General features: G+C 48.4%; 1 long non-coding RNA gene and 1 other non-coding gene across 3 annotated transcripts in view; one reads left to right on the top strand and one right to left on the bottom strand.

The window, feature by feature from the left end:
- Positions 1-10283: 10283 nt before the first annotated feature.
- LOC138991270 (uncharacterized) overlaps positions 10284-22366 on the bottom strand; it is a 20032-nt gene continuing 7949 nt past the window's right edge. Inside the window, exons 2-4 of one of the 2 annotated variants that reach the window (XR_011467280.1) lie at positions 20819-21037; positions 13884-14075; positions 10284-13315 (exon numbers count right to left, since the gene is read on the bottom strand). This is a non-coding gene — a long non-coding RNA (uncharacterized lncRNA). The remainder of the gene's footprint in view (positions 13316-13883; positions 14076-20818; positions 21038-22366) is intronic. The other variant, XR_011467281.1, reaches the window with a different exon arrangement.
- On the top strand, positions 21026-21188 carry LOC138991307 (U1 spliceosomal RNA). The gene has a single exon (XR_011467334.1). It is a non-coding gene; the product is annotated as a U1 spliceosomal RNA (small nuclear RNA).

The following is a 22366-nucleotide window of genomic DNA, read 5'->3' as shown; positions in this document are numbered from 1 at the left end:
CAGAGAGGGGAGGGGACCCCGGGTGCCAGCACCTCTCCGCAGGTGAATGCACACCTAAGGCAGGGCCTGGGCACTGGCAGTGAGCCCAGGCCCAGAGGTGGAGGCGAGCCCGGCAGGTCGGACAGGTGGAGCAAGTCCAGTGGCTTCGGGGGCACAGCTGAGGGTCCCATCCTGGTCCTCCCTCAGCCCACAAACCAGGTAATCCATCTTTTTATCTTTTCTGCTGGTTTAGTTCACTGTCAACTTCAGGCAACACTTATGCCTTGGGGGAAAAGAAAGCCTTTGAGATTTTCAAGGGAAATCATAAGTTTCTTTGGAGAGTACTTGCCGTGTTCCTATGTAGGAAACTTGGCCTTGGCCTCAGAAAAGCACATCTGATTGTCTGGTCCTTGGTTCTGAAAAGCAAGTTTCTTACGGAGCCTAGATTGTTGTTGTTGCTGTTGTTCAGTCGCTCAGTCATGTCTGACTCTGCAACCCCATGGACTATTCTGTCCATGAGATTTCCCGACCCAGGGATAGAATCCGTGGTGGATTATTTACCTCTGAGCCACCACAGGAGCCCTTAAATCCTCCTTATGGAAAAGGAAAACAGCCCACCTAACCACAACAAAGCCTTCCTTCCACAGGCTCCTCATTCACAGTTACAAAAAAAAATATCTCTCGTTTGTGGACCTTGCCCTCCTGATTTGCCATTCAGCATCCAGGCTCCTTGGGCTTCCCAGGTGGCTCACAGGTAAAGAATCCGCCTGCCAATGCAGGATATGTGGGTTCAGTCCTTGGATTGGGAAGATCCCCTAGAGAAGGAAATGGCAACCCACTCCAGTATTCTTGCTTGGGAAATCTCGTGGACAGAGGAGCCTGGCGGGCTATAGTTCATGGGGTCACAAAGAGTTGGACACAGTTACTGACTAAACAACAACAAGTGGATTTGGGCTGAGCTGCCTCACGCCGAGTCTCAGCTCAGAAGCATGAAGGGTGCTGGGCTCCTTCCAAAACTCAAACTTACATTACAGCCCTTGGGCAGAGTTTTATTTTGAAATTGTTTGAAGTTTCACGTCACCTCTCCTGCTAAGGTGGACTAGACTTGTGAGAGCCAGTGTCCAGGTTTTCACCCACATTTTATTTAGCCCGGAAGTTGTCCCCTTAGTCTTTGGGGTGGGAGGGGGGAGTGGTTCTGGCTTGAGGGCAGGCAGGGAAAAGCACAGATCTGAAGAACAAAGCCAGGACTCTCAGCCGGAAATGGGGACTGATTTTGTCCTGTCTGGCATCATTAAACTTACGCATTGCTTCCTCTCTGCGTTCCATGCCCTCCTCTATCTGCCAACATCCGGGAACATCACCCAGGTGCTCAGAGCAGATGCCACGTTTGTCTCAAATTGCCCTTGCACTTTGCAGGGAGAGGACACAGAAGCTGCTTATGCTGTTGAACCTTTTGTAACATACACATTTTTTGTTAAGTGGTTTGCCCTTTTTTTTTTTCATTTTTAATTCCAAGGTAATTTGTGGTGTTCAAATTGCTTGGATTATGGGATATATCAGTTAGGATTCCTTCTTCTGTAAGTAGGAGAAAACACTACTCAAAATAACAAATGATCAGAACATTAAAATTTTTATAAAACATAAGTGCAGAGATAGAGGAGTTTTGTGATAGGTTATGTATCCAGGACTCAACAAGGTCAAGGAGTTAAGACTTTGTCCCTATTTCTGCTCTGCCATCCTCCACATACTGACTTGTGTCCCACCAGCTCACCTCCTGCCTAACTCTTCCTGGGGTCTCTTATTGTAAGTGAGGAAACTTTCCCAATGCCCCGTCCAGCCCCAGCCAATCAGTGGCAAGGAGGAGGGGGTTACTGTGATGGAGTTCTTGAGGCCCATGTGACCAGGAGAGGAGGGTAGATAAACTGCATCAAATCAGTCTATGAGTAGGTGGAGAGAGGGTGTGAATTTGGGGCCGTATTGCCACATCAAAAATTTATGTTTATTCAGATCTGTGACTGATTTGGGGGCAGTAACTCTTGCTCCTAAAACACATGTATTTTTTTCAATACGCAGTTCTTAATGCAAGAGCAATTTAGGTAATCATGGTATTCACTCTTAGCCTTTCACTTCCTAGGAGGCCCTCTTCCTTAAACATCTGGGCCAGTGGTTTTTAAGAGTTCGAGCTTTTCTCCTTTTAAAATATATATATTTATTTATTTATTTATTTATTTTTGACTGTGCTAGGTCTCCGTGGCTGCTTGGGCTCTTCTATAGCTGTGAGCAGGGGCTATTCTCTAGCTGCGGTATGTGGACTTCTCACTGTGGTAGCTTCTCTCGTTGTGGGGCACAGGCTCTGGGGCACAGGCTCAGTAGTTGTGGTGTGCAGGCCTAGTTGCTCCAAGGCATGTGGAATCTTCCCTGACCAGGGATCAAATCTGTCTCCTGCATTGGCAGGGCGATTCTTAACCACTGGACCACTAGGGAAATCCTTCCTCCCACTTTTGACATCACTTTGAAATGCAAGAGGACACTTATGGTTGGTATGAAATGTCTTGGATTCCTTGCAAAGCTTTGCAGAGGCGCGCATGATGCAAAGCCGTGACTCTTGGAGTACCTTGCTTGTGCCACCAGGCCGGGCTCTTACAAAGCACTTGTTCCTGTGGTTCAGCACTGCTCACAGTTATGATTTTGCACATCTGTGATTTCCTCCCCATATCTCTCTCTCTTACCAGGAGTCTCCCAAGACCTAGGACATCCTCCCCATTGAGTCTTCAGCACCCAGTGAAAGTTAATATGTTATGGGTTCATGAAGGGGACATTCATGCTTTCTGAAAGATGCACTGTGGAATTAGGAAGGTTTCCTGAGTGAATTTCCACATCTCCGTGGATGGAGAACGGGTCTTGCTTTCCCAGGAATGGTGACATTCAAGAGCCTTGTTCTCAGAATCCACTTTTTCTTTAATGCTTAAAATTTAAGTGCCAGGAACTTAAAACGCCCCTGGTGAAGATGACTTCTGGTTTTCTTGTATTCTGGTTCCCTGTATTTTCTTGTATTCCTGGTTCCCTGGGCCGGCAGCTCTAGCTCTATAGCAAGATGTATCGGGCTTGGGGCTCAGAAGGGCCCCTGTAAGAAAAGAAGGGCTTCCCAGGTGGCACTAGTGGCAAAGAACCCGCCTGCCAAGGCAGGAGATGTGGATTTGATCCTGGGGTTGGGAAGACCCCCTGGAGGAGGGGATGGCAACCCACTCCAGTATTCTTGCCTGGAGAATCCCATGGACAGAGGAGAGGAGCCTGGTGGGCTACAGTCCATAGGGGTCACAAAGAGCAGGATACGACTGAAGCGACTTAGCACACACGCAAGGAGAAGAGAAGCATCATCACAGCTCTGAGCGGAACTCCGGGCCTTTTGAACATCTTGTGTTAATGCAGCAGAAGCTTGCCTGGCAAGTGGACCAAAGCGTTTCAGTAGAAAGGAAAGTACACTGAAAAAGTATGTTCACATGGGTCGTGACTTTCCAGTAAAGTCTGATTCCGTGAAAGACTGCTAACTTGGTGTGTTTTGTAAATTTCATGGAATGCAGTCAGATTTGAGGCACTGACTGATTATTCACGCTAGCCTCCTGTCTCTGATGGGAAAGATTGTTCCTCAGGTCCTGGCCTCCTCTGTCTGGAAGATTGTCCTCTCCATCTGAAAGCCCTGACTGATCAGCTGTGGTGCCTGGGGTGGGGACGGGAGGAGGGGAGTGAGGCAGCCTCCCTAAGTAGACCTCTTCATCAAAGTTGCTGCCTAGGTTCAGAAAATGGGGTTCCGCATGGAAATCAGGGGGCGGGGCTGGCTTGGATACCCCCAGCCCCCCATCTTGCTTTTTGGAGCCATCTTTCTTTTGGAGGGTTGCTGCCCTGAGCTGCTTGTAGGGTCTTAGTGCCCCTCCAACCAGGAATCTAACCCAGACCTGAAATCTCTAATCCCAACTGCAGGACCACCACGGAAGTCATTGAGGCATCTTTTCTTCCAGACTGTTTCTGAGCCTGAGGGTGGGCTGGACCCGGATCTGACAGGCCCCTCGTCTCCATCCTTCCCACACCCTGTGACACCTGCTCTAGACCTGTGCCAGGGATGAAGACATGCCCTGTCCCCGTGAAATGCACAGCCCTCCCACCCTCAGTAGTGGCAGAGCCACACTTGGGACTGCAGCCGGAGAGTGCCCACACTGGCCAGGCATGCCACTGCCCCTTGGTCTGCACGTAGTCATCTTCACAGTGGGAAGCCTGCCTCTGCTTCCAGTTTCCAGGGTCCTCTGCCTGGGCCGGCCTAGGCTGGGAGTCAAGGGAAGGGGAGACTCAGACCCCTCTTGTCCCTGTGCTCACGGGAGGGTATGGTCGCTGCAGGAAGTGCCTTTGGCCCCTTCCCAGACCTGCTGGATCAGAAGCTCCACTGTAGGGCTGGGAATCTGCCCCTTTCCAAGCTCCCAGGCAACTCAGGAAAACCGATGCTTAAACACAGGAAAACTGGTGCTCTAACCTGATGAATGTGTTCTGCCAGGACTTACTTTTGGGGTAAAACTGGACGTATTTGGGGCATTTTCCCGCACTAAAAGATAACGCCTGGCTTGCTTTTATTTTACTGTTTTTAAATCTTCATTTCTTTGGCTGCACTGGGTCTTAGTTGCGGCACGCGGGGTCTTTGATCTTCACTGTAGCACGTGGCATCTTTGGTTGTGGCATGTGGGGTCTAATTCCCTGACCAGGGATCAAACCTGGGCCCCCTGCATTGGGAGCAAAGAGTCTTAGCCAGTGGACCACCAGAAGTCCCCTGCCTTGCTTTGTTAGAATACAGACGTGTTCACCTGTTTGGGGGCAGAAGACTGAGGTAAGCAGTCATTCCATCAGCCCCACTGGACATTTTGTAGCCAAGAAAGGATAAGCCTATGTGCCCTCCTCCTGCAGCGTGTGTGTAGGACACCCTCCCAGGGGCTTTCTCCTCTCGGGCAGAGAGATTCCTCTGGCTGGGGAGCTGCCTTCCTCTGTACCCCCTTGCCTGGAACACAGGTTTCTGGGACTTCCCTTGCTGGGGTAGAGAACACCTGCTGCATGTCCCCCCACACGCACTTTGGGTGGTCTGCATCCAAAGCCGTGAGTCATGCGATCTTCAGGCTGCCTCTCTGTGATGGTCAGTTTGAGGCGTCTGCATGAGCAGGCTGTGGGACCCAGGAACCCAGCCAGACCCTAGGTGCTGCTGTGACGTTTTGCAGGTGGGTCGTCATCCACCATCAGTTGACTCTGAGTGAAGATCATCCAGGAGAGTTGGTGGGCCTCATCTAGTCAGTTGAAGGCCTTAAGAGTCCAGCTGGGACCCAAGAGGAAGAAATTCTGTGGTTGGATGGCAGTGTCTGCTCTGGCCCAGGAGTCTCCAGCTTGCTAGGCTGCCCTGCAGACTTCAGCCTGGCCTAACAGCCCCTGTGAGCACATGAGCCCACTCCTTGACATAAATCTTCATCCGTATCTCCTTTGTCAGAACTCTGATGGATCCACTCTAGACCGTGCCTGGGATCTGGGAGCAGTCACTGCTGCTTTATTTTGTTGCTTGCTTTTTTTTTTTTGGCTGCCCTGGGTCTTTGTTGCAGGACAAGGACTTCTCTTATTGGAGCATTTGGGCTTAGCTGCCCCCCAAGTCATGTGGGATCTTAGTTCCCTGCCCCCGTGAATCAAACCCACATCCCCTGGGATGCAAGGTGGAGTCTCAACCACTGGGCCACCAGGGAAGTCCCCATGAATTTTAAACTATTGTCATTTTCTAACTTCTCATCCAGGGAAGCGCTGGCTTGTTTTTCCTCCTGATCAGTGTGGGTCGTGGGCCAGCCCTGCTGGGATCTTTGCGATCTCAGCTTTCTCCTCCATCCTCTTTCCTCCCCTCCCCATTTCTTTCTCTGCAGGTTTCAAGCAGAAGCGGGACAGGCCTGCCCTCTGTCATCGGCGGGGCCAGCTGTGAGTGTTTCTTTGGCAGTGTCTTAGCTGGTTGTTGTGAGTAATAATGCAGGAAGCAATCAGCAAGTATACTGCCCTAGAAGTGCTGCACGTTGTGGGCCCAGGAGGGAAGAAAGGGGCAAGACTCTCGAACCATCATGGGATGCTGGGACAGGATGTTGGAGGCTTTGCCCTGCCATGGCAGCTGGTAAGGGCTGCTGGGGAAGCAAGCTCTTGGGCCCCTGGAGCTGCCTGCTTATAACTGTTGCGGGGAAAAGGTGCACAGGCTGGGCCATGGATGGTTCCTGGCTGGGAGGAATTTGCACATAGGAATGATAATTGCCAATGTTTATGGAGCACTTACTATGTATGAAGCCCTGCATCCTAGGGCTTAGGTATTATCTCAGGAGCAAGAATCTGTTGTTACCCTGCCTTTCAGAAAAGAAACAGAAGTACCAAGAGCAAAAGTAACACAGGATGGGACTTCCCTGGTGGTACAGTGGTTAGGGCTCTGTGATTCCACTGCAGGGGGCACAGGTTTAATCCCTGGCTGGGCAACTAAGATCCCACAAGCCACATAGTGTAGCTGAAAACAACAATAATAATAAATTTTAAAAGTAACAAAGGATGCAGTTGATAGAAATGGGAGCCAAGCAATCTGGCTCTGAACTCTGTATTCCTAACTTCAGGCTCGTGTCCTTAGAGATGAGCCTGGGATGGTGTCACTGACCTGTGGGGACCCCCTTTGCCGAGTGATTTGAATGTGAACACCCTCTACTCTCTCTCTCTCCCTGCATGAAGCAAATTTCAAATGCAATCATATGCTTTGGAGAAGGTACCTGTGTGGGCATTAGGAGATGTGTCTGCCTTGGGGAGAGTTTTTCTTTTCATCTGAAGCCAGGCCCAGGAAGTTGATGGGGAGGAGAAGCTGGTGGTGTTTTCTGCACTAGTGGCTGATAAGAAGGGTTGCTCCAAGGGAGCTCAGCTGAGATGAGAGTGTGGTTCTCTGGGTCCCACCAGTTCCACCTACCGATGCCAGCTTTGGGTCCAGCGAGCTGTGAGGCCTGCCAGATTACCATGGCAACAGGAACTGGATCCAAGCCACCAAAGGATGGAGAGCCAAGACAGCAGTGGCTTTTCCAAGTCTTGGATCACCAGGCACACCCCATGGCCTCCAGCAAGCCTGGGATAACCCAACAGCAATACAGGCCCTGTGTGTCCCCAGAGCCTGCCAAACCAGCTTGGGGTCCTTGCCTTCCTGCCGTTGGTATCTACTTGCTGACACTGAGTGGTGAGTTCCCCAGTTCACTGTCCCGCTGATTTTCCCCATTGTTCTCCAATATAGTGCTTATAGGAATTCACCCGAATCCCAGAGGCAAAGCCATGTGCCAGTGGCTGACTCCTCTGACCCCAGTGACTAAAGTAAGACAAGCTTCCAGGGTCTATGAAGCGATGGGTACTGTTGATGCAGTCTGAGGACAGCACCTACTGTGACCGGCCCTCCTGCAACCTCTGCGTGTCATCTGCTGCTCCCCTTCCAGCCACTGCCCAGGGCCCCTCCCCTGCTCATGCCCACCCAACTGGACCCCATCTCTTAGCTCCGTCTTGTCTTTGTGCTTCTAAACTCTGGAAGGGAGAGGAGACTATTTCCATTCTGACCACTTTGTAAGAGTCAGAAGAGCCTTAGGGTTTTCTGGGATTTGAAATTGAACCTTGGCCTTGACTCACTCTGCCTGATAGCCCCTCCTCCAGGCTAAGCCAGTCCCCTTTTTCTGATTGCTGGAAAGCAAAGCAGGCAGCCAGATCTGTTCCCGTGGGAATGGTCCGGTCCTCCTCTGCTCAGTGGGCTGGCTTCAGAGAGGATCCCTTTGTCATGCACACTGCACTGGCCATGCCTGTGGCCGCCTGGCCGCAGTTCCTCTCTGCTCCCCAGAGCCTGTGTGGGCTGCAGCAGGGTCACTGCGTGCCTGGGATGCCGGCTGCAGTGACAGAGCCAGCCCAGAGCCCTCACGGGAGTTCTGACCGAGACAGCATTTGGGATCGATTGTAAGCCGAAGTCTTTACATTTTTTCCCCCAGTTTTAGGCTGAAGTAAAAAATGCCTCTGCCTTCTCCAACCACCAACTGATTTGGGGGCTTGAACTTCTCAAATAAAGGGACCAGACTCCTCTGTCCATGGAATTCTCCAGGCAAGAGTACTGGAGTGGGTTGCATTCCCTTCTCCAGGGGATCTTCCCGACCTAAGGATCAAACCAAGGTCTCCTGCGTTGCAGATGGATTCTTTACCGTGTGAGCCACCAAGGAAGCCCAAAGGGACCACAGGTTTGGATTATGATTTAACTAGACTGTTAATTTGAGTTCAGGTAAAATCATTTGCAAAGTAGCCTTTTCCTGTCTAGCTTTGCTTTTAGTTATGCCGGCAAGGAGCATCCTTGGTGGCCCAATGGTAATGAATCCGCAGAAAGTATAGGATACCTGGGTCTGATCCCTGGGTCGGGAAGATCCCCTGGAGAAGGGAATCAGGCAACCTACTCCAGTATTCTTGCCTGAAGAATTCCACGGACAGGGGAGCTTGGCGGGCTACAGTCCATGGGGTCACAAAGAGTCAGTCGGACACGACTTAGCGACTAAAACATGCACAGTTATGTCAGCACAGAAACATGATCTGTTTCTCACATAGAGGTCACTTATCTGTGACCTGTCTCAGATAGAGGTCACCTGTAGACATCCCTGGATGATCATTCAGGAAACAAAGATCAGGTTGTCTCTGGTTCCGTTTGGGTCTCGGATAAAACTGATATCTTCATGGCAGTTGAATTTACTCCTGCAGTCTTTAGAACGGATGGATAGAATATTTCTGTCATCTTTATATCTGATGGTGACAGAAGACATGTACTTGGATATTCATCTAGCTCTTTATCTCCTCTCCTGTGGAGACGTGAGGGGGTGGTGTTGGCTTCACAGGAGTGAGTTTAAAATAGACTGGTAAAGAGGGCTACTTCCCTGTCTCTGTCTGTCTCTCTCACCCATACTAACATACCTGCGTGCACGCACACACACATGCACGCATGCACATTGGCCTTGAATTTGGGGAGTTCAGGGTCCTTAAGTTGAGCATGTCTGGCCCTGGGGCAGAGTGCACTTCTTCTTTGGGAATGAATGGGCAAATCCTAGTTTATAGCTGGTGGGTTGGAGAGAGGGACCAAGAACTTCATGACTGGACTTAAGTTTGGAGGCAGGTAGAGTTAAATGCAAGTTTTATGTTTTTTGGGGAAAGTATCTGTTCTTCTTGACTGAGGCAAAGTAGAGGTTGAAACATATATTTGGTTAAAATGTATAGGCAGGTATTTCTCTGGTGGTCCAGTGGCTAAGCTCCGTGCTTCCAAGGCTGGAGGTGCAGGTTTGATCATGGTCAGGGAACTCGGATCCCGCGTGACATGACGTGAGGCCAAAAAACCAAAAAACCAAAAAAATCACTTAAAAAAAAATATATATGTCAGCCTGTATATTTAATAAGCTCTGTGGATCAGTGATATCCATTTCCTAGTTTCAGTATTGTCCTACAGTTACTGAGAGAAACTGACTCAAAAGTACATAGGATGTCTCTGTATTTTTTTTTTTGCAATATTCTGTAAATCTATGGTTATTTCAAAATAAAAAGTTACAACATATATTTGACTAAATGCTGTGTGGTGTCCTCGATTGGATCCTGGAATAGAAGAAAGACATGAGTACAGAAACTGGTGAAACCCTAGAAAGATCTTTTAACATTTACCAGTGTTAATTTCTAAGTTTTGATAATGGTTGTGTAAAATGTTAACATTTAGAGGAAACTGAGTGAAAGGTATGAGGGAATTCTCTTTGCAACTTTTCAGTAAATCTAAAATTATTCCAAAATTTAAAGTTTATTGAAAACAAAAACGTGTGTATGTATATATATATATATGTATGCATGCACACATATGTATTACATTTATATTTAAACACATCCACAAAACCAGTGCCCTTAAAAATACACTTTCTTTAGGTGAAGCATCAGATGGTGCCTCTGAGGTGAGGCAATAATTAAGGGTCCTTTCAACAAATGAACTGCAAGGTCATTTTGTTCCCTAATTTGTCTGTATGACCACAGGGACCCTACACAGCTCTTAAAACCCAATAGGAACCTGAATTGTCCCCTCTCTGAATCATATGTTAGGGAAAGTTCATTGTAGTACAGTCTCATTTTCCAGATCAGAAACTGAGGCCCAGATAAGAACTGATGTAATTATGTTGAGATTTCCTGGAATATTTAAAACTGAATTTCTTACTTTTTCTGTCTGACCAGCCTGCACTTGGACATGTACAAAATAATCTATAAACTGTAGCCTTTATACATTTAAGGGAGGGGGGCAGGTGGGAGGGAAATAATCTTTGCCACTCTTTTCTGGGGCTCTCTCCCCCCAGGATCAGTGGTTAAAATTGGTGGGTGTGGTGAGGAATCTGGTCAAAATGAAAGCTTTAATTCAGCACCTAGTCCATGCCCTACACCAGACAGGGTGCTAGTAGGGATGCCCAAGGACTAGGGGGGATTGGGGGAGTTTTGCTCCCCAGAGGCCTTTTCTAGCAGCAGCTGCTGGATCCTTGGGAAAACCTCTCACCCCACTAGATGCAGTCAGGGGCTCCCCTGATCAGTGTGAGTCGTGAGCTCAGGGTGCAGATGAGATGCACTTGCAGTTTGCTGGTCCCAGTACACACAAAGGGGGATGCTGCGACTCTGGCCCCCTGGATCCCCCAGCTCCCTGGTCCCATCCTGCCTAAGTGCCTGCCATCCTAGGAGCTGCCTTGTTTTCATTAGACATGAGTTCGCCAGAGCCCCATTTATTATTGTTTGAAACACACAAATAAATGATATGCCTACACAGAGGAAGGAGGGGTTCCCTCACTCTTCATCTCCTGCATGTCTCTCTGGACATTACCTGGAGCCACTATGGACAAATCCATCCTTTGCTGGAACTGGAATTGCCAAAGTAAACAGCCAAATACATAGGCCCTTGGACTCTTTAACTAAGAGGTGCCCTGTGCCCCTTTGGTGTTTCTGTAGTAATTGTTCAGGCTGGTACCTCCTCACTCCATCCCCAGGATCCCGAGGCATCATTCCAGAACAGAGCATCAGGCCTTAGTCTAATTTCCATAATGCACAGATATCACAGATTATCCTGTCTCTAAATGACAAACTTTAAGGATTGTCTTTTTCCATTTGAAGTCACTGCTAAAACATGGAATCCAGATAGGAGAGAAGAGATGAAACTATTAACTTTTAATATAGAAGCCATCTCCCCCAGGTCATGGTCTGGAAGCTTCCATGAGGCTCAGATCTGAAGGGGCAGGTGGCTGATTCTTGGTGCTGGTGACAAGTCAGTGACTCCTGGTGAGGTTGCAGTGCCCTGGACGCTGGCCTCGCTCCTCCCTTTGCTGTTCCCTAAGAGCCAAGGCGGCTTCAGGGGATGCAGTCTGTGCAGGCATCACAGGACCCTGTGCTTAGCAGGACCTGCCCCTGGGCTGTCACCAATGGAACTTGGTAACGACTTTGGAACAAGGACCTGCAATTTCACTGTGCACCTGGCCCATGAATTGTGTAGCCACTTTTGTCTAACACCTGCCATAAGCCTTCAGGCTGGAGGTCATAAGGACTCTGTTGTCTCAGGTCAAACTCATGACCCGGTTTGGGATCAGGACTTGGTGACCACTTCCTGAGACAGCCTGGCACAGAGCAGGTGCTGCAGCAAAAGATGGTGACCGACCCACCCAGAGAGTCGGGGCGAGGGAGACTGGGTGGAACCAGAATTCTCCTTCTGGCTGAACCCAGGGCCTCTCAGGGGACACACACAAATACAGAACCTGGGTCCGGTGCTTGGGGCTGCCTCTGACAGTCATAAGAAACTGGTTCATCAGAACTCAGGAATGTTTCTTGTTTTGTGACTTGTTTCTGCTCGGGGGTTGTGTTACTCTGCTAGGGCTGCACTAACAAAGAACCACAGAAAATCTGTCTTCTCACTGTGGGTTTGCAGAGTGGGGGCGGGGTGGTGGTGACACAGTTCAGCTCATCACTGAGATTTTACTGAACACTTCACAGTCAAGTTTTAATAGCTTAGCAGTATCTTTCCAGTCTACAAATGATGGACTCGGGGGCCTGTTCTCTGTCCATAGGAAGAGGCAGCGAAAGACCCAGGAGCCAACAGAACGTAGCTGCCGGAGATTGCTCAAGGGTGTGAGGTGTGGTCACTTAGTACTGGCTCTCAGATAGATGCAAAAGAGCGACCATACAAAGGGCAGGGACCAGCTGTGCCGGAGTCCTGTGGGGCCTGAGCGAGAGGGGTGATGGGAGCCACAGGACTTGGGTCAGAGATGGGAGAAGGCCCGCAAGCTCGGGCTGGGGGCTGGGGGGCAGAGCTGGCATCCCAGAGGCCGGGCCAAGTTTGTAAAAGTGGTTCCCAAAGGGCGGCCTGGGAGCTTCCTAAGCCCTAAGACTCTGACTCCCCCATCTTGGGTGGGACCTGGGTATCTACATACTTAGAAAGTTCCCCAGGTAGGATGTAGGTGAAACAAGATTGGTCATGAGGCGATAATTGTTGAAGTTGACTCATGGCATCCGGGGGGTTCGCATATACTTTTGTACATTTTGAAATTTTCCGTTATAGAAAGTTTTATTTTAAGAGAGAGTGGATGGGGGAGAGAAAGAGAAGGGCGTGGGGGAGCGGAGAATGAGAACAGGAAAAAAGTTGCCAGGAGGTTCCGTTAACCAGCCCTGATTAGGACAAAGATGGAGGGAGGAAGCCCTGTATCTGCCCCTGGGCTTCCTCTGACACGGAGGAAGCAGCGCCTCCTGGTGGCGAGAGGTGCCCTCACAGCCGGGTCAGGACATGGAGTCTGGGTGTGAATCTGGATCCAGTACCCGTGTGTCCCAGGGATGAAGGCAGAGGGGGAATGGAGACAAGCCCTGGGAGCAGCCTTTTGACTGTGGTTATATCGTGACCCCTTTGCTCATCTACCAGTGCCTATAGACCCAAAGATGGAAAAAATACATGGATTATATAGCAAATATAGTGTAACATGGGCTTCCCTGGTAGCTCAGCTGGTAAGGAATCCGCCTGCAATGCAGGAGACCCGGTTCAATTCCTGGGTCAGGAAGTTGCCCTGGAGAAGGGATAGGTTACCCACGCCAGTATTCTTGGGCTTCCCAGGTGGCTCAGATGATAAAGAATCCGCCTGCAATGCGGGAGACCTGGTTCGATCCTGGGTTGAGAAGATCCCCTGGAGGAGGGCATGGCAACCCACTCCAGTATTCTTGCCTGGAGAATCCTCATGGGCAGGGGAGCCTGGTGGGCTACAGTCTATAGGGTCGCAAAGAGACACGACTGAGCGACTAAGCACAGCACATGGTGTAACATAATTATCAAAATAGTTGATAAAACCAAATTTGTTAGAGTAATACATGTGCCCCTGGGCTTCCCTTGTGGCTGAGACAGTAAAGAATCTGCCTGAAATGTAGGAGACCCGGGTTTGATCCCTGGGTCTGGAAGATCCCCTAGAGAAGGGAATGGTTACCCACACCGGTATTCTTGCCTGGAGAACTCCATGGACAGAGGGGCCTGAAAGGCTACAGCCCATGGGGTCCCAAAAGGTTGGATATGACTGAGTGACTAATACACAAACATATGTGCCTCTATTAGCACATTAAATATGATCCAGCAGCAGCTGGCCAAGTAATGACCATAATTTAAAAGCAGTGATGAGCATGAGTGGTATTTTGAGAAACCTGCAACATGATAGGACATCTGTGATTTCTGTTGTTGGCACTGCTCAAACAAACAAAACCCCGAACTCCTGGGCCTTGTCTTCCACGGTGGTAAGGAAAGGATTTGCTCGATTTCTGTGGGAAGTTGATGAAAACAGACTCACCTGGTCCCCTTCCAGGTTACTGCCCACAGGTAAGATCCTTGTCCCTTGCCAAGGGGCCACTGTGTGTCCCTTGCGACTCCAGCGACTGTCATCTGGCTACTCCGTTTGTCCCACAGACATTGACTGAGGACCTGTTGTGTGACAGACACCATGCACAAGGCCAGCCAGGTCCCTCTTTATCGAGTGTGTGTTCTGCGGAGAAACAGGTGTTGAACAAGACATAGCATAGCTTGTACATGCTCCACATTTAGGTCCCATGTTCCTATTGAGTATATGTGTAATATATTTCCTGTCTAATTGAGATTTAATGCGTATGGATAATTTTCTTTTAATCCCATTTGTTTTAAAGCTGTTTTCAATCAGTTTAGCCCATAGTCCTCTTTTATAGAGCCAAATAAAACCCCTGGAAGACTGTGAAGGGCTTCTGGGAAGGAGACATGCTCATAGCTTTTATTTCTTCCCCAAGCCCACATTAAGAGTCACTGCTTATTCACAGCAGCATTATTCACAGTAGCCAAGAGGCAGAAACAACCCAGGTGTTCATCAACAAGTGAATGGATAAGCATCATTCATCCAATGGGATACTACTTGGCATAAAAGGAAATAAAGTGCCATTACGTGATACAACATGAGTAAACCTTGAAGACATTATAGTAAATGAAAGAAACATATAGAAATAACCACATGTTGTCTGAGCCCATTGATGTGAAAGGTCCAGAAATGGGAACTCCTTAGAGACAGAAAGTAGATATTGCCAGGGCTGGAGGGAAGAGACAATGGGGAGTTATTGCTTAAGGGGTACAAATTTTCTGTTTTGGGTGATGAAAAAGTTTTGGAAATAGTGGTGATGGTTACAGAGTCCTATGAAGGTCATCAATGCCACTGAATCACATACTTCAACATAGTGAAAATGATAATTTTTATGACATATCAAAAAATTTTTAATTTTGCCACAATAAAACAATCACAGCTGAAAGACATCTTTCTGGTTCCACTGACTCATCCTGCCACTTCTCGTTTGTAGTGCCCAGGGCTCCCTCTGCAGATGTTGGTCTCATGGCTTAAACACCGTCTTTATGCTGACTGCCTCCAGATTTCTGTTTCCAAGTAGGACCTTCCCCAAGTAGGACTGCTTGGCTTGTCCAGTAGGAATCAAAGGCATCCAGAACTGAGCTCCTTCTGTTGCCTCCCCATACCTGCCCCTCTAGGCAAGAGCAACTCTGCCCTTTCATCTTGGAACTCTAGAATCTTCCTTGACTCCTCATTTGCTCACACTCACACCCGACTCCTCCACATATCCTATCATCTCTGCATCTGGAACTACGCATCCTTGATTTCTGCCTCCATCACCCCTCACCTCAATGACACAGTAGCCCCTAAGCCAGGCTTTACTCTGTACATGGAGTTCAGAGCACCCCACTGCTCAGCTCTCCAATTGCTCCTCCTGTTCTTAGTCTAGACTTAGTCTTTCCCAGCATCAGGATCTTTTCCAATGAGTTGCTTCTTTTCATCAGGTGGCCAAAGTATTGGAGCTTCAGCATCAGTCCTTCCAGGGAATATTCAAGGTTGATTTCCTTTATGATTGAGTGGTTTGATCTCCTTGCAGTCCAAGGGACTCTCAGTATGCAAAAGCTGAATTCCTCATGTTGACTGTGAGGCCCTCATGAACTATCTGCCCTCTGATCCCCCCTCCAGAGGCTCCTTGCTGTTCCCTGAACACATAGGCTGTGCTCCTCCTCGGGGCATTTGCATGGACGGTTTCCCCTGCCTAGAATGTTCTTCCCCTGGGTGTCCCAGGACACTCCCTCACTTCCGGATCTTGTTCAAATGCTGTGGCATCAGGGAGATCTTCTCTGGATACTTGTATAACACATTCCCATCACCCTCACTGGCATGCCTCCACCCTTTTATTTACTCTTCTCTCCCATACTAATCACCATTGAACATTATATATTTGTTGGTTGTTTATCACCTTTCTCCTGCCTAGCAGGAAAACTCCTTGAAAGTGGTATTTTGTTTTGTTCAGTGTTATATCTTCAGGCAATTAATAGGGACTCAGTAGATAATCTGTGGAATGAATAAATCACCACAATCTCTTGATTCACTGAACTTCTAGCATATTTTTGAAGTAATACTTATTGAGGAGGATTAAAAAAATCACTTGATATTTTAATAATTGCTCCATTTTACAAAACAAAATCCTAGGTGAAAGGGAGGCTCTGGGCTAATTAATGCTTACATGACATCCCTGATTCTTCTTTGCCATCCTTGGACCTGTTTTCCCTGTACTAGTTGCTTGAATTAGTCAAGGCAGAGACCAGGCTGCTGTAACAAGAGCACCCCGCTCCCCCTCCCCAATAGCCAAGGGCTCCAAGGAAACATGTTTATTTCTGTCTTACATGCCAAGCCACTGGGTGACTCGGCAACCCCCTCATTCAGGGACCTGGGTTCATACCATCTTTCTTCTCCACCATCTTGGAAGTCATGTTCTTTGTCTGCTTGTTGAAGCTGTGTGGCTGGCACCTCAGTGTTCCAGTCATAGGAGGGGGCAGGAGCTGGAGGGCATGTGCCATGTTTTAAAGTCCACCCTAGAAGCAGCCCACATGCCTCATTCTCATTTCATTGGTGAGGCCTTGGGCAGGTGACCATACCTCTTTGCAAGGGATTCTGGGAAATGTAGTCTTTGGCTGGGTGGCCATGAGCCCAACTGCCACTCAGTTATTAAGAAAATAGCTGCTGTTGGCTCCATTTTAGAAGTGTGGAAACTGAAAGTAGGAGAAGTTAAATAACTTGCTAAAAGTGACACAACTTGCAACTTTTGGCCTTCTGCCCCCAAGCTCAGGGATCTGTCTACAAGCCCTTATTCACAACCCTTTGGATTTTCTGTCCTTATTTTCTGAATGAGACACAGGGACTTAGAAAGATTAAGTAGCCCCTTTGGGTCATGTGGAATATTTGTTTTCTATTTCTTTGTAACAGATTACACCAAATTTGTTGTTGTTGTTCAGTCCCTAAGTTGTGTCCCTGACTCTTTGCAACCCCAAGGACTGCAGCCAGGAGGCTCCTCTATCCTCCACTATTGCCCAGAGTTTGCTCAAAGTCATGTCCATTGAGTTGGTAATGCTATTTAACCATCTCATCCTCTGTCCACCCCCTTCTCCTCCTGCCCTCAATCCTTCCCAGCATCAGGGCCTTCTCCAATAAATCAGCTCTTTGCATCAGGTGGCCAAAGTATTGGAGCTGCAGCTTCAGCATCAGTCCTTCCAGTGAATATTCAAGGTTGATTTCCTTTATGATTGAGTGGTTTGATCTCCTTGCAGTCCAAGAGACTCTCAGAGTCTTCTCCAGCATCAATTTGGTGGCTTATAAAACAGCCAGTTATTATCTCATAGACCTTTCAGGTCAGAAGTCTGTCATGGCTCAACTGGGTATTCCATTCAGGGTCCCACAGTCCAGCGTTAATGGCTGTGTTCTCAGCTTGTTCAAGGATTGGCTGAGTTCAGGTCTCTTTCATCCCTAGTAGCATTTCACAGGCCCTCTCATAAGAGAAGACTCTTGAGAGTCCCTTGGACAGCAAGGAGATTCAACCAGTCAATCCTAAAGGATATCAACCCTGAATATGCATTGGAAGGACTGATGCTTAAGCTCCAATACTTTGGCCACCTGATGGGAAGAGCTGACTCATTGGAAAAGACTGTGATGCTGGGGAAAGATTGAAGGCAGGAGAAGGGGGTGACAGAGAATGAGATGGTTGAATGGCATCATCCACTCAATGGATATGAGTTTGAGCAAGCACTGGGAGATAGTGAAGGACAGAGCCTGGCGTGCTGCAGTCCATGGGGTCACAAAGAGTTGGACACGACTGAGTGACTGAACAACAACTCACACCATCACTGCTGGCAGCTGGGTCCTCACGCCAAATCTCCCTCTGATGGAATCTCCCTCACTCTTCAATGCTCTCTGACTTCCTCCTCTACTCCTGGCCAAAGAAAACTTTCTGCCTGTAAAGGGTTCAGGCCAACCTGGATCATCTTTGTATCTTAAGGGGCCACCTGACTTAGCTCGGGCGGCTATAACAAGATGCTGCAGACTGAGTGGCTTAAACAGTAGACATTTGTTTTTCAGGGTTCTAGAGGCTGGGAGTCCAAGATCAAGCTGCCGACAGATTCGGTTCCTGGGGAAAACCTGCTTCTTGGCTTGTAGACAGCTGCTTTCTTGCTATATCCTCACACAGCGGACAGAGGAAGCTCTGGTGTTTCTTCCTCTTCTTCCAGAGACACCAGTCCCATCACAGGGGCTCCATCCTCACGTTACATCTAAAACTAATCACCTCCCAAAGGCCCCGCCTTCTAATATCACAGTCAGGGTTAGGGTTTCAGTATATGAATTTGGTGAGGCGTGGAAGTTCGAGGGAGTGTAAACACTCAGATCATAACAAACCTTTAATTCCATCTTCAAAATCCCCTCAGAGGAATACCTAGATTGGTGTTTGATGAGATGACCAGGGCTCAGGAATCAAGTGGGAGCATTTTTAGAATTCTGCCCACCAACATGGCCAGGACCGAGCAGCAGGACTAGAACCTGGGTCTTCCACTAGGAGAGAGAGACCTCACTCCTGGTGCCAGCAGTGTACTTTCAGCCACTCCCACCTGCAAAGTGAGTCCCCAGGCAGAGGTATAAAGGAAAGTGGGCTTTCCCTTTAGTGATTTATCTATTTTTTTAAGGCGTTTTTTTTTTTTTGTAGACCATTTTAAAAGTCTTAACTGAATTTATTACACTATTGTTTCTGCTTTATGTTCTGGCTTTTTGACTGCAAGGCATGTGGGATCTTAGCTTCCCGACCAGGGATTGAACCTGCAGCCCCTGCAATGGAAGGCGAAGTCTTAACCACTGGGCCGCCAGGGAAGTGCCCCCACTATTCTTTAATTTGGCCCAGGCAGCTGGGAACCACAGTAGTGGTCACCCTGGGAGCTGCTGCAGTATAAGAGCTTGGCAGAGGCAGGGTCTTCAGGGCTTCCACAGGCAGGAGGGCCTGGTGCATGGCAAGCTGGCAGCAACAGCTTTTAGACTTTGGGGTAAGGAGAGGAAGGTTCAAGGTAATGGGGACGGAGGGGTGAGGGTTTAAACACATCTTCCTGAGCCCTGAGGGTCTCTCTGGTAGGAAAATACACCCACCAGCCATGCTCCTTGAAGAAGAGGCCCCTGACTGTGAGACAGGCTGGGACCTGGGAGACTTCGCTGCAGTGTTTGCACCTGGACAAACTTTTCCTCCAACAACAAAATACAAAGAAACTATAAGGGACTAAAAATAACTATGCATCCAGTTAGAAACAAGAAGATATAAAAACTCAACTGCCAAGTCTGAAGAGCCAGGGAGCAAAAGCAGGCTGGTGTACTGTACATGCCCCCTGCATGTAACACCACCAAAGGGGTGGGCAAACCACCTAAGCCACCCCTTTGGCCTCCGTCGCCCCATATAAGGAACACACCTTCCCCTCACCCCATATAAGGAACCCTCCCTTCACCCCATATAAGGAACCAGCTTGCCTCTTCTCCTGTACCCCGCACAGAGAGCGAGCAAGCAAGGGAAACTGTTGCTTGTTATCCATCCCTCCTGCTACACCAGACACTCCAATAAAGTTTTGCCTGAATTTCTTGTCTGGCCTCTTAACAACTTCTATTGATCAAGGAGGCCAAGAACCCTGGTCAGTTACAACTGCACAACTGTGGCTGGTCAGCTTGCCCTGGTTTTCCATCTGTGTGGCTCAGTGGTCACGTGAGCATGTCAGGGTTTGCACTACCTCCTTTGAGGATGCCGGGAGGGGGGAGTAGGGAGAGGGACCCATGTGAACCAGGTTCCTCTTCCACAACTGTTGCTTACCATGGAACCTACATAGAAAAGGGCAAAATGAGCCATATTCACCTTCAAAGAGGGAAATGAGAACGCTAGCCAGCCCACATTTCTACCAACAGCATGAGGAAAAGTCCCTCTTCTGTTCTAGTGTTAAAAATCAAATACATAGATTACTGCTTAGGTGGGAGTTGAGCTCAGAAAATCATTTAGGGTTCCTTCATTTGAGAGACTTCAGATTGCCATCTCCTTTGCGGTTGACGGGAGAAGAACCTTGTGCCATTTCTGGGGTGGGAGGACAAGGGAGAAGCAAACCCAAGCCAATCTGTTCCTGGGCTGCTGGCCATGGCTGTGGGGCCTCTTGGGGTCTGGGCCCCTAGTTCTGCAGCCAGACAACTGCAGGGCAAGGAGGGCTGTCATGATGTGCCAGGACCTTTAGACATGACCCCTTTGGACATGGGCGCAGCAGACAACTGCCAGCTGGCTTGGCGGAGATGCTAGAGAGATGACGCAGGGTCAAATGAAGATTCCATCTGGATTTTTACCAATTCTTCTAAGGAGGGAGAGGGAGGGGGAGGACTGAGAGGACAGGCCTCTTCAAACATGGCTGATGGGACCCTGCATTCCATGTGGGTAGGAGCTGTCAGCAGAAGCTTGGAGCCAGGAGTTTCTCTGGGTTTGCTGTCTGGGTCACACCTCCTTGGAGGACCACCATTTCCTGGGATGGAGATGGGAGAAGCAGAACCCAGCACCTGTGTTGAGAGGCAAGGTGTCCAGAGTCCTTGGCTCCTTTTCGCAGAGACCACATTAGGCAGCTTAAGATCACCCAGCAACTTGGGAGTCATGATTCCCACACTTCTGCTTAGTCCCCGGACCCATCTGGGCAATATCAGTGCCATCAGACTGGAAAATTGGCCTCAAGCTTAAATCTAAGTGATTTGAAGCTATTTCATTACATGTCTTTCCCATTTTTTTCCCCCTGTAATGAGAAGTATGAATGTTGTTTGAATGTTTTCCAGTGCAGAGAATGCCAAGGGTTCTCTTGCTCAAAACTGCATGTAAAATAACCAACCGCTATACTTACCTGAAGGGCTTCCCAGGTGGCGCAGCGGTAAAGAATCTGCCTGCAATACAGGAGACACAGGAGACCTGGGTTCCATCTGGCCTGGGAAGATCCCGTGGAGAAGGGGATGGCAACCCACTCCAGTCTTCTTGCCTGGAAAATCCATGGACAGAGGAACCTGGCAGGCTACAGTCCATGGCGTTGCAAAGACTTGGACAGACTGAGCACATGCTTACCTGGCTGGAGAAATACCATGATCTTAAAAATGGTTTTCCCAGGACAAGGTTTATCCATTGCACTTCAGATGTGCTGACCCCTGCAATTTCCCTAAATGAAGGAAACTTTACTGCAAATTGTGGTAGTGGGGGAGGGGCACTTGTGCTTTTCCCTAAAAACATGAAGTATAATAAAAGCCTGGGGAGGTGGGTGAAGGGTTTTCATGTTTCCCCATAAATGGGGAAAGGTCTAGTCGATTTGATCTGTGACAGAGATGCTCGCCAGAAGATGTCTTCTGTCCTCCCTTGTCCTTCAAAGACCTTCTGAAGGATTAAATGACTATGATCCGGGGAGAGTCCATTCCGGGCTCTTGCGTGGCCATGTGCCAAAGCCAAGGCTGGTTGCACAATCCAAGCTTAGAACTATTCACACCAGTAAAAAGCCGAGCAGCTTCATTGACAGCCTGGGGTTGTTCATGATCTTGGGCCCTCTCAGAAGGAGGTCAAGGCCTTCCTAAGTGACTCAGAAAGAAAGCAGCTGCTCTTTGACCTCTGCAGAGCAAAGTTCATGAATATGCTGTTCCAGCTGCTGAGAATTGTTCTTAGTAAACTTTTTTCCTGATTAAAAAAAGAATGTATGCTTATTCCAGCATTGCTTATCCAACAATCCAACATGTCCCAAAACAGTAGATGGGATAGATATTTTATTTATATGATGGAATACTGTATGGCAGGCAATGAAATTGAAAGAATTGTGGCTTCACTGAGAACATAGATGAATCTCACAAAAATAAATTCAGCAAAAAAACAAGAGACAAAATGACACAAATGAACTTATTTACAAAACAGAAATAGACTCACAGACACAGAAAACAAACTTATGGTTACCAAAGGGGATCAGGGTGGGAGGGGTAAGATAGGTATTTGGGATTAAAATATATACACTCCTATATATAAAAGAATCACGATGGTGTGATCACTCACCTAGAGCCAGGCATCCTGGAATGTGAAGTCAAGTGGGCCTTAGAAAGCATCACTACGAACAAAGCTAGTGGAGGTGATGGAATTCCAGTTGAGCTATTTCAAATCCTGAAAGATGATGCTGTGAAAGTGCTACACTCAATATGCCAGCAAATTTGGAAAACTCAGCAGTGGCCACAGGACTGGAAAAAGTCAGTTTTCATCCCAATCCCAAAGAAAGGCAATGCCAAAGAATGCTCAAACTACCGCACAATTACACCCATCTCATACGCTAGTAAAGTAATGCTCAAAATTCTCCAAGCCAGGCCTCAACAATACATGAACCGCGAACTTCCAGATGGTCAAGCTGGTTTTAGAAAAGGCAGAGGAACCA

Source organism: Bos mutus, chromosome 16 (genome assembly GCF_027580195.1).
Source record: "Bos mutus isolate GX-2022 chromosome 16, NWIPB_WYAK_1.1, whole genome shotgun sequence".
Lineage (NCBI taxonomy): Eukaryota > Metazoa > Chordata > Mammalia > Artiodactyla > Bovidae > Bos > Bos mutus.
The sequence above is the reverse complement of the archived record's forward strand: the minus strand, read 5'-3'. Positions and strand labels throughout refer to the sequence as shown.